This window comes from Pezoporus occidentalis, unplaced genomic scaffold, assembly GCF_034315485.1.
Source record: "Pezoporus occidentalis ecotype Australia unplaced genomic scaffold, CSIRO_AGI_Poc_V1 ctg65, whole genome shotgun sequence".
Lineage (NCBI taxonomy): Eukaryota > Metazoa > Chordata > Aves > Psittaciformes > Psittacidae > Pezoporus > Pezoporus occidentalis.
The window spans coordinates 2,402,568-2,408,223 of NW_026915998.1; the positions used below are offsets into that span (position 1 = coordinate 2,402,568).

General features: G+C 37.8%; 1 long non-coding RNA gene across 1 annotated transcript; it reads left to right on the forward strand.

Annotated features, from left to right (window-relative positions):
* The first annotated feature begins 758 nt into the window (after positions 1–758).
* Positions 759–3,672, forward strand: LOC134175039 (uncharacterized). The gene is made up of 2 exons (XR_009968875.1): positions 759–876; positions 3,075–3,672. It is a non-coding gene; the product is annotated as an uncharacterized LOC134175039 (long non-coding RNA).
* Positions 3,673–5,656: the final 1,984 nt, after the last annotated feature.

Genomic DNA, 5,656 nt, shown 5'->3' on the forward strand with positions numbered 1-5,656 from the left:
TGTTTGTCTTTGAATCTGTCTATTCATGTTTTGCATGAAGACTTTCATATCATTCTTTTTTTAGGAGCATCGCAGAAAGACTTCAGTGGACTTTCATGTAGAATTATATCCTAATTTTCCTTTTGGATTTTCATTCATATTTTAATATTCAAGTAACTCAATAATATTAGCCCAAATCTTGGTAATATTGTTTTGCTCTATTAAAACACATGACACATGGACTAAATAAAATCTTGTATTCTCTATATGCAATTACTTTTAAATAAGATTTACTACAAATCTCCCAAGATGATGCAATAGAATCCAAATTTGATACTAACAGTCATTAGATATAAGGAAGAAGCTCTTTACTGTGAGGGTGGTGAGGCACTGGCATAGGTTGCCCAAATAAGTGGTAAATTCCCTATTCCTGGCAGTGTTCAAGGACAGGTTGGACAGACCCTTGGGTGACATAGTCTAATGTGAGGCGTCTCTGCCCATGGCAGGGGGACTGGAAGCAGACGATCCTAAGGTCCTTTCCAACCCTGACTGTTCTATGATTATACCTAAATGCCAAACCTCTATTATTAAAAGTTACCACACAACACCAGCTTCTGTTACTACTGTTACAGTCCGGTGTCTATGCAGAATGAAATACAGTTATAAGATGTTGTATTCATCAATGATCTTTATGGGATCTGCCTAAGTGGCACTAGATGTATAATCAAAATTTGGGGCAAGACATACAACGACTTTAATATCAGCTTCACACATCTCTGATTCTACAGCCGGCTAGGTGCTGAGTGGACCTTCCAGCTCAAATTAAATTGGCCTGCTGCATCAGAAAGAATCAATTCCAGAAGTGTCTAGAACATGTAACTTTTCTTCTTTCTCCAGGTAAGTACTTTTATTCCCCAGAGACTACAGTGGTGGTTATTCCATTTCTTTTTTCTACTAGGCAAAACCTGAAAGAGTGAGCACAATCAGCTTTTCAGCTGGAAAAATGTAAAATGTCAGAAAGAGGTAATTTTTTTTGCTAGATCTTTCTGGTGCCTAATAGGAATGATAAGATTCTATTGCATGTCCTTTAAAAACTAGGTCTCATTTTGCTCCTTTGTACTTAGTTCCTCAATAAAAAGATGATTGTTATACCTTAAAACTCAGAGTAATATGCTGGCCCTCCTTCAGCTGATGAAAATAGTTGCAGTAGCTTTTCCGTGCTATCTAATATGCTATTACTGTAGCATGGAGGCATAGGCACATAGAAATATATATGAGTTTTTTTTGATTCACATTGTGAGTGTCCATCGAGTAGTATATTGATGAAGAGTAAGCGATGCTCCACTAGCTTCCAGCTGAAACAAGGTCCTTTTATTGGTCTAAATGTAGGCAGGGAAGAGTGGATCAAGTAGTCACAGTGTCTGGACTGAAGCTCCAGCTGGTGACTAAGTAGTGTGCAGCTGCTCACTCAGCTCCTCCCCTGTGCTCCCCCCCACCCCCCCCCCATAGGATGGGGAGGAAACCAGGAAAAGGTAAAACCTGTGGGTTGAGATAAGAACAGTTGAATAATGGAAATAAAGTAAAATTTAACAACAGTAATAGGAAAAAGAGAGAGAGGAATGAAACACAAGTGATGCACAATACAATTGCTTACCACGCATTGGTGGGTATCCAGCTTGTCCCTGAGTAGTGATGAGTGACTTTCAGCCAATTCCCCCTAATTTCTATACTGAGCATGATTTTCTATAGTAAGGAATATCCCCTTGGCTTGTTCAGGTCAGCTGTCCTGGCTGTGCTTCCTTCCTAACTTCTCGTGCAGCTCTCCATTGGCAGAACATGGGACACCAAAAAGTCCTTGATTTAGCATAAGCACTACTTAGCAACAACTAAACATCGTTGTGTTATCAAAATTTTCATACTAAATCCAAAGCACAGCACTGTATGCCAGCCAAAGCCAGGACGCATAGGGAAGACATCCCCAGGCTTTAAAGATCACCTCAGACAGCTTGTCTTCTTTCTTTTTCACTTTCCCTTTCTGTGAAGAGACAGTAGATTCCTTCCACATTGCCTTTTTCATCTGTAGAACTTCCATAATTCCTATTACATTTCCTGGAAATAAGTCAACTGAAACCCAGGCAAGTGTGCTGCAGAAGATAGAGTTTCATTTCCCTCATGATCTTGGACATCTTCATCTTTGATCAGTGGTGAGTATGCTTGTCACTATTATGATTTAGTTTTATTTTGTTTTTTCTTCCTTCCTTCCTTCCTTAATTTGATCCCATTAATCTTTAGTCCGTTCTTATTCACTTGTGTGTGTTCTGAAATTCAGGAACCACCAAAACACTTTCAAGAATCTCTTCACCCTGCAGCTGATAAAACCCCTCTGAAGAAAACCCCCTATGGAAATCAGTTGAAAGATTTCTCCATTTAACCTGAAATTCTGTGAGAGGCAACTGTAAAGTAAGCCAGTAGGTCTGAGAAACCTACACAGATAAGAACTGCAGATTTTTACTGCCAGATGTATCTTTAGCTCAAGGTCTCCTTGAATCAAAGATGTATTGAATTTTTATGTTTGATCTAACTAACACATAGGTAGAAAACTCCTTTAAAAATTTCCTTTGCAGTAACTAACTCTCTGATTTTCACAATATATTGTCTTGATTACTTAGGGCACAACTGAATAACTTACTGTTGTTTTGTATTGCCTATTTTTTTTTCTCTAAAAATCTGTCTTCTGAGGGTGCTAATTCAAAACAATCTGTTCTTAAAACAACAAACCCACGAGCTTCATGTCCCTGAAATTAAAGGAACTAGTTATTTTGAGCTATAAAACATTTCTGATGTAAAACTATAACTACCTCATTATGGTGTGGGAAGACAAAATAATTAACACATTCTGTGGCTTTCATAAGTAGTTTTTCATAATTCAACTCTACCATTTGGGATGGTCATCAACATGTTTTCCAGTATACTGTGTGCTGTAATTATCTGCTTTTAGGGAAGTGCTGTTGAAAGTATCCTATAAAAATACATTTTCTAATTAATTTTGGTTTTTGTTGTGGCTTTTTTTTTCCCTTTTCACTTCCAATCTGAAGTTTGTTTATAGGAAGAACTTATATGAACTACAATCAATTTATACCACCTGTGTGATTGGTTCTACCTGTTATCTATCTACCAGTAACAATCTCCCTGAAAACTGGAATAGAAACGCAAGCTCCTTCCTTCTTAGGATATCATAAAAATGTAGTTGTACCACTTCCCCTCCATTACTGAGTTTTGGGAGTTTATTTGCTCCCCAGTCTCTCCCATCTGCATAATCCCAAACAGAAAAAGTGAGACCAAGACATTGTAAACTGTTGGTTGCAGAGGTGCGAGTAGTTGGAGGATACTATCAGTAGCGCTTACAGTCACAGAAAGGAGCAGTGTTTGCTTCTCGGGTTTCATTGACTTCTGGTCTGTGTCTCTCCATCTGAACTATCTTTATTCCTGTACCATTATACAGTGGACCCACAAATGTCATAAAGTTAACTTTCCAAGAGAATTACAATGATGCTCTGCAAGACCTGCTTTTAAAAGTATTTAAAAAACAACCTTTTTGTAGGTTAATAGTTTTATATAATGACTTATTTTTTTAGCTGTGCTTTGAAAAAGTTGCTTTGTGTGTATATCTTTAAATAAAAATAGCTGATCATTCACTATTAGTTTTATGATTTATTGCTTAATTTCATACAAAATTAATTAGAAATAATAGCTGGTATACTTTATCTCTACAGCAAACATTGATGGAATTATAGCTACCAGAAGGCTTTATTATGATAGCACTGGCTAAAGAAAATAATCTGTGAGGCTTATACTCAGAATATAATTTTTGGTGATTTTGAAAATGAAGCAAGGGCTAGGATAGAATTACTTTTTTGTTTGTTTTGTTCTGCAGGGACACCTGTTAATTTCTGTTATATGTTAGGTGAGTGTAACTGAGGTTGGATTATTTTGCTTTATGGTGCACACAATACCTTCTGCTTTGCTTATGACAATCAAGCCTTAGTGTCCTTTACTTTGATGCCTGGTAGTTGTGGAGCAGAGAATGAAGTAATGCAAGGCAGCAGCATGTGGTGTTTGCCTTGTCAGAGTGTACTCTTGATGGTTAAATCCTTTTGTTCCTCATTATTTCTGGCCAGAAATGTTCTCTTCAGTTCCACAAAATGGGCAGAAAACTCTAATTCAGGTCTCCCACCTTGGCTTTTGTTGTCTTGAGCTGCTGACAATGGCATAGCAACAGAGGGACTGAGCAAAATGAAATGAGCGGTAGTTGATATTGCTGCCCAACACACAGTGACACCTGTGTTGCTGGAAGTGGTGAAGACAGACACCACTTCAGGATGTTTTTAAAAATGTTTAAACTATTTATTTAGGTTTTCCTTGGAGGTTTAGGAAGTGAGGGAACGTGTAGTGTGTTCTTCACTTCCAAGGGTTTCCACCTTTGCATGGAGGACTTTGAAGGGACATCCAGACTCCTGCAACCCCAATGCAAGCACTGTCTTCCTTGTATGGTGATCTAAAGCATTTACTTATCTCTTTACCATCTTGCACCACACTGATCCTGCTGGTGTTGCTCTTGCTAATAAATGACATGCGTGCTGTATAGACCAATAGTCCTGTGTTGTTTTATATCCCTTTCTTGTAACTGTAACTCATCTTCAGATATAGTCTGTAGCACTTAATCTTTTTAATTGCGGAATTAATTAAATTGGGTTCCTTGATCTTATTTCTTTCTTGCTATTGCATAAGCAGGGCCATAATAATATACAGACTGTTCTGGAAAACAAGAATGGGATTAACTCAAATGAAGTCCTGATCTCACTAAAGCAAGTGAGTAAAGGCTCCTAAATCAAATTAAAAATCCTTAAGTTTTTCCTCAATACTTTAAAAAAAGCCCTTTTTCTCAATACAAATGAGATGTTCTCTTCCTGGATCTGTCATAAGTTACAAATTAGGTGCTGGGGTATGGGATGATGGTGCTGGATGTCTCTCCAGTAAGATTCAGGGTTAGCAGAGCAACACTGTTGGTATGGGAAAGCCACAGAGCGTTGAAGCCTTCACGTAACCTATCATTTAGTCAATATCTTGAACTCTTACCCTAGATACTTTGGGTCTTAAAGGATGGACTTTCCCTGCTAGTTTGCAGGTAGGCTGAAGTTGTTTAAGGCATTTCTTGTGCTCTGCTACTTTTCTTGACTATTTTTGTGTCACCTGGAATTTACAGAGGAGAAGCTACAAAACTGTCACTCATTCAGGTAAAATCATGCCTGTTCATGAACGGCTTAGAAAGGCATTATAGGGATCATTGGCTCATCTTTTTTTCATTTTCCCCTAATAAAACTGCAATGCCTGAGCAGAGATCTCTAAACAAGACTCTATTGCTGTTGTGAATGACACTTTGACTGTGATAAGAAAATGTTATCAAGTAGCAACACTTTATTATTTCTTAACAGTGATCAGATCATCAGAAAAGAAATTACTGACTCTGAGTTTAAACCAGAACAATATGAGCATGTGGGTCTGTGCTTTACTAAACTTCAGTTTCCTAAAATGAAACAAAATGCCATTTGGTGCATCTGTGTTCCTTTCATGCTGCCAGTGGAATAGTCTGCTTTACCCACAGAGGACATCCACTACT